Source organism: Pteropus vampyrus, unplaced genomic scaffold (genome assembly GCF_000151845.1).
Source record: "Pteropus vampyrus isolate Shadow unplaced genomic scaffold, Pvam_2.0 Scaffold473, whole genome shotgun sequence".
In the NCBI taxonomy this organism is placed as follows: domain Eukaryota; kingdom Metazoa; phylum Chordata; class Mammalia; order Chiroptera; family Pteropodidae; genus Pteropus; species Pteropus vampyrus.
The window spans coordinates 413,954-426,561 of record NW_011889254.1 but is presented as its reverse complement, the minus strand read 5'-3'; positions in this window follow the sequence as shown (position 1 = coordinate 426,561).

The following is a 12,608-nucleotide window of genomic DNA, read 5'->3' as shown; positions in this document are numbered from 1 at the left end:
CAAATTAAAAAATAAGAATTATATGATCATATCAATAGATGCAGAAAAAGCCTTTGACAAGATACAGCATCCATTTATGATCAAAACACTTCACATAATCAATATAGAAGAAAAATATCTTAACATAATAAAAGCCATATATGAGAAACCCTCAGCCAACATTATACTTAATGGTGAAAATCTAAAAATCTCCCCTCTAATATCAGGAACGAGGCCAGGCTGTCTACTATCACCACTGTTATTCAATATAACATTGGAGGTCTTAGCAAGTGTAATCAGTCAAGAGAAAGATATAAAAGGCATCCAAATAGAAAACAAAGAAGTCAAACTGTCACTATTTGCAGATGACGTAATTCTCTATAGAGAAAACCCTAAAGACTCCACAAGAACACTACTAGAAACAGTAAGCAAATACAGTAAAGTTCTGGATACAAAATCAATATTCAAAAATCCATAGCGTTCCTATACTCTAATAATGAAGTGTCAGAAAAAGAAGTGGAAAAAATAATTCCTTTTGCAATTACAACAAAAAGAATAAAATACCTAGGAATAAATTTAATGAAATGTGAAGGACTTATATAATTAAAACTATAAGACCTATTAAAAGAAAGTGAAGAAGATACAAAGAAATGGAAAGATATTTCGTGTTCTTGGATAGGAAGAATAGACATAGTTAAAATGACCATATTACCTGAAGCATTATACAGATTTAATGCAATCCCCATCAAAATCTCATCGGCATTTTTTAAAGAAATAGAACAAAAAATTATCAGATTTGTATGGGAGCACAGAAGACCCTGAATTGCCAAAATCACCCTGAGAAAAAAGAACGAGGTTGGAGGCATCACTCTGCCTGACTTCAAATTATACTACAAAGCGACATTAATCAAAATGGTATAGTATTGGCAGAAAAATAGACACACGGACCAGCGGAACAGAATCGAGAGTTGAAAAGTAACCTATATTTATATGGGCAAATAGTTTTTGACAAAGGAGCCAAAACATACAGTGGTGAAAGGAAAGCCTCTTCAATAAATGGTGCTGGGAAAATTGGAAGGCCACCTGCAAAAGAATGAAACTAGACTGTTGTCTATCACACACACCAAAATTAACTCAAAATGAATTAAGGGTCTGAATATAAGAAGTGAAACAAAATGCATAGAAGAAAACATAGGAATGAAACTCAAGGACCTCGAACTTAAAGAGGATTTTATGAATTTGACCTGAAAGGCAAGGGAAGTAAAAGCAAAAATAAATGATTGGGATTACGTCAAACTAAAAAGCTTCTGCTCAGCAAAAGAAATCATCCACCAAGGTAAAGAGACAACCATCTCAATGGGAAAATATATTTGCAAGCAACACCTCCGATAAGGGCCTAATATCTAAAATATACAAAGAACTCATACAACTCAATAACAACAAAAAAAAACAATGATCCAATCAAAAAATGGGCAGAGGACCTGAACAGACACTTCTCCCTAGAAGACATACAAATGGCCAACAAACATACGGTTAACACATACTTAACAGGGAAAAGCTAAAGTGTTTTCCTTGAGATCAGGAACATAACAAGGATGTCTACTTTCACCATTTCTATTCAACATAGTATAGAAAGCCCTAGCCTAAAATTTATAGAAAACCACATAAAAGCCCTAATAGCCACAGCAATCTGGAGAAAGAACAAAGCTGAAGGTATCACACTACCTGATATCAAACTATACTACAAGGTTATAGTAATCAAAACAGTATGGTACTGGACTAAGAACACACACATAGATCAGTGGAATAGAATACTGAGCCCAGAAATAAATCTATGCCTATATGGTCAATTAATCTGTGGCAAAAGAGGAAATAATATATAATGGAGTAAAGACAGTCTATTCAATAAATGGTATTAAAAAACTGGATAACATGATAAAAATGAAACTGGACCACTTTCTTATATCATATACAAGAATAAATTCAAAATGGATTAAAGACTTATAAGATCTGAAACCATAAAACTCCTAGAAGGAAAATAGCCAGTAAATTCTCTGGCATTGCTCTTAGAAATACTTTTTTAATATATCTCTTCAGGCAATGGAAACAAAAGAAAAATAAACAAATTAGACTCCATCAAACTAAAAAGTTTTTGTACAGCAAAGGAAATCATCAAAATGAAAAAGACAACCCACTGAATGGGAGAAATTGTTAACCAATGATACATTCGATAAGGGCTTAATGTCCAAAATTTATATTAAAAAAAAAACTTATACAACTCACCACCCAAACAAACAAACAATCTAATTAAACAATGGGCAGAGGACCGGAATAAGCATTTCTCCAAAGAGGACATACAAATGGCCAATAAACATGTGAAAAGATGCTAAAAGATCAGCATCGCTAATTATCAGAGAAATGCATATTAAAACTACAATAAGATATCATCTCACACACTCAGAATAGCTATTATCAATAAATCAACAAGCAAATGTGTTGGCAAGGATATGGAGAAAGGGAATCCTCGTGCACTGTTGATGGGATTGCAAATTGGTGCAGCCCATATGGAAAACAGTATGGAGATTCCTCAGAAAAATAGAACTAACTTATGACCCAGTAATTCCATTTCTGGGTATGAACCTGAAGAAATTCAAAACACTAATTTGAAAAGATATATGTATCCCTATGTTTATGGCAGCGCTATTTATATTAGCCAAGATATGGAAGCAACATAAATGTTCATCAATAGATGACTAGGTAAAGAAGGTGTGGTACTTTTGTACAGGGAATATTACTCAGCTACAAAAAAGAATAAAGTTTTATTATTTGCAACAACATGGATGGACCTAGAGTGTACTATGCTAAGTGAAATAAGTCAGACAGAGAAAGACAAATATCATATGATTTCACGTATATGTAGAATCTAAGGAACAAAATAACAGAAACAGATTCATAGATACAGAGAACAAATTGATGGGAGAGAGATTGAGGAGCTGAGTGAAAAAGGTGAAGGAATTAAGAAGTACAAATTGGTAGTTACAAATAGTTATGGGGATGTAAAGTACAGCATAGGGAATATAGGCAATAATATTGTAGTAACTATGTATAGTGTCAGGTAGTTATTAGAGTTATCGGGAGGATCACTTTGTAAGTTATATAAATGTCTAACCACTATACTGTACACTTGAAACTAATATAATGTTAAATTTTAACTGTAATTGAAAAAATAAAAATAAATAAAATGAAATGAAATATAGGATTTAAAGAATTTTTAAAAATTTAGCCAACAAACATTTAAGAAGAACCTACTGGGTGGTGGCAGGGTAAGTGAAGAATGTGAATGAAGGCCAGTTTTTGCTCTCAAGAAGTTTACAATCTGCTAAATTTCCTGAGGACTGGACTCAGTGGGGGCTGTATATTTTAGTGGCCTACTTTGCATCAGTTTTTAAGGTCCTCTGAAGTCCTCCCAATGTAGAATACACTTATGATCATTCTTCAAGATACTTTAGTGGTCTTCTAACTCATTGCTGTCTGTATCATCTACAGATTTTATAGCCCAATTCTTTTACTAATTGCTATTGCTTGTGCAAAGTAAAAGCAAAAGTCCAGTGTTTTGGACATCCTGAATTGCTATGACACTTTAAATTAACAAGCAAAAACTATAAATCTATGGTTTTTCTTTCTTTAAGAAATCAGCCAATTAATCTCTCTGACCTGAATTATTTATACTCTGGTGAAAGTGAATTTAATGGCCCTGCCAATTCATGTGAGGTAATGTGGCAGAGTCTGACACGAGATGAGGCTTATTTGTTTTTCCAAGAGGCAGCAAGGATTTCACAGGAGGCCAATCACACTCTCTTCACAGGACTCCTCTGATCAATGGCTTGCATTTAAGAGATGATAGGGTATTCCCTAGAGCTCAGTCAATAAATCACAGGGAAGCCACTGGCCTATTGGATACGCACACTCAGGTAGAGATTAATTCATTCAGGAGACGCTGTAGATGGTCAAAGTGTTAAAACCAAAACATCGCTTTAAGTCACACGTAAGAGAAACGGGCAGACATTGCAGCTCCTCTGATTAAAGAGGCTTTTGATGAAAGGAACTGTGAAATGTGTTTATCCGAGGGAAGTAAAAGTCATGCAAGGTTAACAGCAAACTCTTTGATTCTTCAAGGCTTACATTCTAAGGAGGGAAGACCAGCGAAGCAAAATCTGATCAGTTGACAGTGATTGTAGGAAAGGATAATCCAGTATAATTCAGGATCTTTGAACCATGTTTGTGCTTCACTCTTGTTTTTCAGTGCTGTTGGGAGTGACTTCTTTGATTATCTGGGCCATTCTGTCCACTCCCATTCTATTTCTTCTATGCATCTTTATCATCAGGGATTTTGTATGAAGGCTGATGGGTTTCCTTAATTGCCGATTATGCTACTCCCTTATTTTTCATCTACAGAACTTGGCAAGCCAACAGATACCATTATCAAAGTTAGTCCTTTGGCATTCAGGGTCTATTTTTACCAACATTCAAAAAGTAATTTCTATAGTTATCAGGTCCTTCTAATTCCTATAGTTATCAGGTTTCAACGAATAACTTTTGGACCCATCCTCCCCTTTATTTCCTCTCTTTTTTCTCTTGTTTTATTTCTGCTTTCCTTCCTCATTCCCCCCTCCCTTCCTTCTTCCCTTCCTCCCTTCCTCTCTTCCTTCCAAAACTGTTTATTGAGCGCCAGGCATGGTGTTAAATGCTGGAAACAGGGATATCAAGATTTGATTCAGAGCTAATGTTGTTTCCATCATTAGCTTATTAAGTCTCTTGCCACCTCTATTTCTCTCTTTTTGAATAGAAAGCCATTACCCTTTCCTATTTCATGAACTTATTAAATTGCTCTGAGGAGGATTCAGGGATTTTGGAAGGATACCACTAATAATGTTTTTGGAGGTTTTTTTGTTGGGTTTTTTTGTTGTTTTTTTTTTTTACACAATGGCCACAAATCAGGTATATTGAGTTTAAAGTGAGTGTCCAGAAATTGCTTATAAAAAAAATCGATTCATAAACTCTGAAGAATTTCTGTGAAAATGATGTCAGAAAACTCACAATGGACCTGAGCACAGTAATAATTGACCAGCGAGAGAATAAATTCAGGTAAACAAAAGTTAATTTACCTTTTAGAAAAAAATAATGCCAAATACTATGCTGTACAAGTTCCTTATAAAAATAAACAGGCTCTGAATTCTTAAGGAAACAATTTTAGAAAATCACTGGTGGCATGAACATGGGATTTTTCCTTAGGACTAGAATCTCTGTGGGCAAAGGGTGGAGAACAAACTCCAGATGACCTGCCGGGTCTCTCCTGGGCAGCCCCAGGAGTGAGTGGGGTTGGAGCTCATCAGCACAAAATGATGAATTGAGCTCAGAGTGTTCTCTAAAGAAGAAATTAGTTGTCCATTCCCAAATTATAGCTCAAAACTCCTAATTAATTTTTCATAATAAATTATAAAAATTTATCATTTTCAAAATTAATTATAATTTTTCATAATAAAAAAGATATTTTTATGAATATTTACAAATGAAAAAGCTGTGGAAGACTAATAATAGCATTTGGAAGATGTATCATTTTATGAACGAGAAAAAAGTCTGTTCCTCTGTATCACTTTGCTTTTAGGAAAATTTTAAAACATAGAGCATATCTTTTTAATGAGTATTGAGATGTGCTTTCAAGAAAGGAGAAAACCTAAGATGTAGAGAATTTTATTAAATTTTAAAACCACATCAGTAAATTTAAGGTTGAAATGTATTTCACTACTGAGAAATTCCTCAAATTTCTCAATTCATGACATCCTTAGTATCACAGTAAGTTTTCATAGCATCCCTCCGCTGAACGGTTCCATTTATTACATAGTTTCAAACTATTTAATAAGTATCTATATCATGACAAATTTGTAGCTATTTGAAAAAATAATACACATTGATTCAAAAAAATTATTTTTATTTCATTCTTAAATAATCATAACATATATTGATCAAATGTGTGTGTCTGTTAGTAACCACAGATTTTTCAAAGTGGACTCTATCATCTACTTAATTTCGTTGTCTACACTGATTTTTGTATGGTACTTGCACCCACACACAAACACTCTGATGTACCTAAAAGAATGTCTGGCACAAAGTGAGTGCTCAACAAATACATGTTTTTAATTTTTATATTTTTATTTCTTTAATTATAGTTGATGTACAATATTATATTAATTTCAGGTGTACAACACAGTGATTAGACATTTATATAACTTATGAAGTGATCACCTCATTTGATACCATATATAATTATTACAATACTACTAACTATATTCTCCATGTTATACTCTATATCCCCATGACTATTTCATAACTACCAATTTGTACTTCTTAATCTCCTCCCACTTCATCTATCCTCCTAGCCTCCAATCTGACAAAAATCACAATGCTCTCTGCAAATATGAGCTTGTTTCTGTTGTTTGTTTATTTACCCTGTTCTCTAGATTCCACATATGACATTAGTCTTTCTCTGACTTACTCCATTCAGCACAGTACTCTCTAGGTCCATCCATGTTGTTGCAGATGGCAAGATTCATTCTTTTTCATGGCTGAGTAGTATTTCATTGTATATATGTACCACTTCTTCTCGATTCATTCATCTTTTGATGGAAACCCAGGCAGCCTCCATATCATGGTTATTGTAAGTAATGCAGCAATGAGCATATGGATTCACATGTCCACAAAATACAAGTAGTATTTTGTGCTGTTGTTGTTGTTGTTTTCAAATAAATACCCAGAAGCAAATTACTGGGTCCTTCATTGTCTTTTGTTATAGCCTTTGTTTTATGGTCTGTTTGTCTTGCATAAATATTGCTACCCCAGATTTTTTGTTTTTTTTCATTCTCATGCAACATCTTTTTCATCCCTTTACTTTCATTCAGTCTGTGTGTCTTTCGATCTGAAATGAATCTCTTGTAGGCAGCATTTGTAATGGTCTTGTTTTCTTATTCATTCAGCCACCCTTACTTTTGATCGGAGCATTTAATCCACTTACATTTAAAGTAATTGTTGCTAGATATGTAGTTATTGCCATTTTATTGTTTATATTTTTATCTTTTTTTTTTTCTTTTTCCTTCTTCTTAAAGAAGTCCCTGTAACATTTCCTGTAATACTGGCTTGGTGATGAACGTCCTTAGCTTTATCTTGTGTGGGAAGTTTTTTATCTGTCCCTAGATTCTGAATAATAGCTTTGCTGGATAGAGTAATCTTGGTTATAGATCTTTGCTTTTAATCACTTTGAATATTTTCTGCCAATCCCTTCTGGCCTGCAAAGTTTCTGTTGAGATATCAGCTGACAGTCTTATGGTAGCTCCCTTGTAGGTAACTAATTGTTTTTCTTTTGCTGCTTTTAAAATTCTCTCTTTTTCTTTAAGCTTTGGCATGTTAATGATGATGTGTCTTGGGGTGGGCCTCTTTGGGTTCATCTTTTTTGAGACTCTGTGCTTGTCCTGGGCTTGTGTGTTTATTTCCTTCACCAGTTTAGAGAATTTTTCAGTCACTATTTCTTGAAACAAGGGTTCAATTCCTTGCTCATTCTCTTCTTCTTCTAATATCCCTGTGATGTGAATGTTGGTACACTTGATGCTGTCTCAGATGCCCTTTAAACTATCCTGATTTTTGGGGGGGCGGGAAGGGGGGATTCTTTTTTCTTGTCACTCTTATGACTGGGTTGTTTTTTTTTTTTCCTGTTACCTTATCTTCTAAGTCACTGATTCAGTCCTCTGCTTCATCTAATTTGCTATTAGTTCCTCCTAAGGTAGACTGTATTTCAGTTATTATATTCTTCATTTCTGACTTTTTGTGTGTGTGTGGTTTTTTTTATTATCTTCACTTTCATGTTTTCTATTTTTTTGTTAAAGTTCTCACTGAGTTCCTCCATTCTTCTCCTAAGTTCATTAAGCATCCTTATAACAAGTGTTTTGAATGCTGCATCTGGTAGATTGCTTGTCTCCATTGTTTAGTTCTTTTTCTGGACTTCTGTTTTGTTCTTTCGTTTGGGACACGTTTCCTTGTCTCTCCATTTTGGTCATCTCCCTGTGTTTGTTTCCATGTATTAAGTAGAGCTACTATGTCTCCTGGTGTTAGTAGAGCAGCCTTATTTGCTAGGTGTCCTGTGGGGCCCAGTGGCACAGTTTTCCCTGGTCACCTCAGCCGGGTGCTCAGGTATGTCTTTGTATAGGTTGTATATGCCTTCTCATTGTAGTCGAGCTTTGGTTACTGTTTGCTCATCAATGGGAGAGACTGACCCTCAGGCTGATTGGTTGTGATGACAATAGAGGAGCCTTTGTGCAGAGGCTGACCCTACAGAGTAAGATTCTCTTTAGCAGGGTTCTAGTGCCTGCCCTGTCTGTGTCATCCTCAGATGTGACCCCAGGTGGTGCTCCTGCTCAAATGGAAACCAGCCACTGAGCATGTAGGCCAGGGTCTCCTGAGAGCAGCCCTCTCACTGGTCAAGTTCAGGTGCAGCCTGTGCCCTGCCTTGGGCCATCTGTCATGAGTCACCACGCAATTCACAAATGGCCACCATCTATGCTGGGCTTGGAAGTGCCTCAATAGGCCAAGCTGCAAACCGAGGCTGACCGACACTAATATTGGGCATAGGGTGTTCAGCAAGTGGTACAGGGCATGCCAAGGCCACATACTGCTTGATTAGGTTTTGTGAACCTTTGAGAGATTTTAAGAAAGTCTGTAGCATAAGACAAGACAGCCCATTTCTATGGAAAATCCACTGGAAGAGGCTTAAGTTGGTCTGCAAGTTGGGAGGGGTAGGGTCTCAGGGAATCATCAGGGCGGGGCAACCAGTGTTAGTTATGTTGACGGAGACTCAGATATGGTGGCTGCCTGGGTCTGCAAGCCAGGTGGGGGAGAGTTCAACAAAGGAACAGTGTATATTGTCAGCACTTCTGTCTGGGAGATAGGTGGTCCTCCATTCCTCGCCCTGAAGCCAGATAATAGTTCATCCCTGTATGTGCCTGGCACCTTTTAAATTGCCGTCCCAGCACTAAAACTTAAAGTAAATGAGTCTATCACCGAGTAAATTTGTGTGGAACCCTTTAAGAGGAAAGTCTGCAACTCCATCAGCCATCCTTCTCATTCAGCCAATTTTCACTGGTTTTCACAGCCAGAAATTATAGGGACTTCTTTTCCCGTAACTGGAACCCTGGGCAGGGGAGCCCAGTGTGGGGCCAAGACTACTTACTCCTCTTAGGGGACTTCTGTGGCTGAGATATTTCAATTCTCAGTGGCCACATGTGGGAAGTGGGACAAGTCCATTTCATGTCTCTCCCCTCCTACCAATCTCAAAATGGCTTCTTTTGTGTGTCCCTAGTTGTAGGACTTTTGTTCAACTAGACTTCAGGCAACTCCCAATGATGGCTGTTCTGTAGTTTAGTTGTAATTTTAATGTGGTTCTGAGAGGAGGCAAGTACAGTGTTTATCTACTCCGCCATCTTGACTGGAACAAAGGAGTATTCTCAATAAATATTTATTAAATGAATCAATGGAGGCATTGGAATTGGAGAGAACTAGGTTACCACCTAGCTTTGCTATAAACCAACTATATGACCTTGGACTTAACTTTTGTACATCTCAGTTTTTATTTTTGTAAAACAGAAAATAAAAATGAATGTCTACCTGGATTATTTTAATGATTAAATGAGCAATTAAAGTACTCAACATAGTGTCTGACACTTGTAACTGCATAATAGGCAATACTTTTAAATATTATTGCCAAAGTTTTTTCTTTCATAGTTAGAAAGTATTCTAGAAGGCAATTTTTAAACCTGACAATAATCAATAACTATATTAAAAATATCAAAAAGGCAATAGAAAATTAGAATTAGATTTATGGATTCCTAAAAGGTCTGTTCTAGATGAGAATTCAGAAGTGTGGTGAAATAACACAAAAAAACCTTGTTCAAATCAAACTTCTGACTCAGCAGCTTTTCTGCTACTGAAATTCTCTGATCTTCAGTGTCCTTTTCTATTGAGTGAGAAAAGATAGTAATACTTCTCAAAGGAATGCAATTAGAAAAAGTAGAAGAAATAGTCTGTCTCCTTCATCTCCCTGCAAAGGAAAGGCTATACATGCTTGCCTGGTAGAATCCTGGGTCCCTAGGCTCATGGCTAAGATGAGGTCTCTGATCACCATAAATTATAGCATATAGGCATAATTGCTAAAGTTGGTGTCAATGGGGTTTCCTATTTAGTCTCGACATAGGCTATCTTAAACTTGACTACTTTGTCATTCATAGTTTGGTTTGGGGAACAGAAACCACTCTAAGAATTTTATACCGAAAATAATTTAATATCAAGTATCAGAGATGCACAAAATAATTGGAGGGACTGATGAAAGTGGGAGAGTAAAGGTCAGGATAGTGTCTGCTAGCTTTCAGTTAGCCAAAAGTACAAAAATCGCAGGGAATCACCAGTGTTGAATCACAGTGGACACCCCAAAACTATTGTCAAAAACTCACAGCTGCTGTCTGCTGAAGCCCATGTGCCTGCTCATCACTGCTGGAGAAGAAAGAAATGGCCATTCCTTATCCACTTTCCAAACATCATGTGAGACCCTCTCACTAATTAAAACATAAGCTAGAATCCTTCTAGCTAGGATGAATAGGAAAGGTAGTTGTCAGGTGTCTAGCTTCTATAATACTAGAGAGAATGTAGAAAAGATCCAGAATGCTAATAAAAAGCCAATACCAACAACTAACAGGACAGGGAAGGAAAGATATGAAGACAAAAGTGTCAAAAGGATCCAAGGGTAGAGCTAAGACTAAGCTTCCAGAAGTCTTGGGGTTGATCAGCAGCTCCATCTTCCCTTTAGTTAAAAATCAGGGAACAGCCAGAGTGGTGTCATCATACATGGTGCAGTTAGGTGATGGGCTTCTCAGATGACATGCACAATCATCTTCCTAAGGTTACTTAGGTGAGCCTTCCACGGATTCCACATCTCCAAGGCAGCTCCTGGGTTAACATGGATCTCACCGAGACTCTAATTTTGAGGTCAGAGCATCCTGGTGAAAAAAAAAAAAAAAGAGCTGGGGCTGAAGCTGAAAAACATTTCACTTTGAGCATTTATGAAATGGGGTCACTTCTGCCTTCATTTTATGCATATCCATTGTTATTCTGGTATAGAAAGTTTTAACTAAAATCTTAAATTCCATTTTATAGGCTTGAAAGGCCTTATATATAATCCTCACCATTTATTTAAAGTGTTTTCCTTTTTTCAAGGGAACGAACAGTTGTGACAGTTAGCTTTTGTTCTCAAGAAAATCACACCAAGATTTGTGTATATATGTTCTCAGAAAGATAAATTTTCCATTGTTGCAGCAAATGGAGTATATGTTTGAAAAGTTCCTCTGAGAATCTTAGTTGAAAAATCCTGCCAGCTTATTTTTTAATGTTAGCCTCAAAAAAATGGAATTGCTTATTGAACTCTACTTTCTGTCCTCAGGGATAAAAAGAGCCAGAAAGCAGTTTACTTAGAATTATCCTTATGGTAGACAAGTTTGTCTGTGGGCGTCCTCCCACAAATGTGGGGAGGAAAAACCTGCTAGCACTTTTGGAAGAGTTTACCTCACATGCAGTGGGCTAAATCTAATGTGATGATATCTAAGTATTGTCTAATACTATTTTAAATAGAGAATAAAAAGGCAATGGAATTATTTGAAGGGCATACAGGCCTTTTGCCCTGAAGTTTCTGTCACATTGTTGATATCAAATGAACCAAAATTAAGCCTAGTTAAGATAAGGGACTTACTTGTGACTTTAGCCAATTCCTAATGAGTCTGCCAGGGGTATCTGCAAATCTCAGCTGGAAATAGAATGCCTTACCAAGCGCCTGGTAATGAGTAGAAAAATGGTCAAGATAAACTGCACCAGGAGATGATAAAACACAGGTATTCAAAAATGAGTTTGCCCAATGGGCTGCAGCTGTTTCAGCTCTGCTCTTTGTAATAATCTGAGGGTGTAGATACCATGGGTAGCCTTTACTGGTAACAGCTAACATTTATTTCCAGGCACTGTTATAAATTTAGAATCCTTTAAATAAGTCTATGTGGTAAGTATTATTGTTACCTCACAGTTGAGAAAACTGAGGCACAGGGCAATTAAGCGCCTTCCTCTCACGAAAAGTGATCAAACTGGGATTAACATTCAGGCAGTCTGACTCCAGAGGAATGCTTGGAACTCTTAGGACACTTGTCCTACACTGTTAAGTCAGAAGCCTACCCACATGTTAGCAACAAGTGCTATATAAATTATTTGCCAATAGAAGAATTTTCAACAACTATCCTAGGTACTTGGTAGGAACTGGTGGGGGGCCATGAAATGATGAGTTGCTTCCCCAGATGGACTTCAGAAGGCTTCCGATAAAATCCATTAATTCTGAAAGACTCGTGGTTGGGGTCCACATCTACTCGTTACTCAGAACATTCTTCTTTTTGATGCACTCAGAAATTGTTCTGACCTATATCTCCACAAGTAGGATCAGAACATATTATAGCAGAGGAGTCAGTGATTCTGCCAGATCCTGTATGTAGTAGCATAGG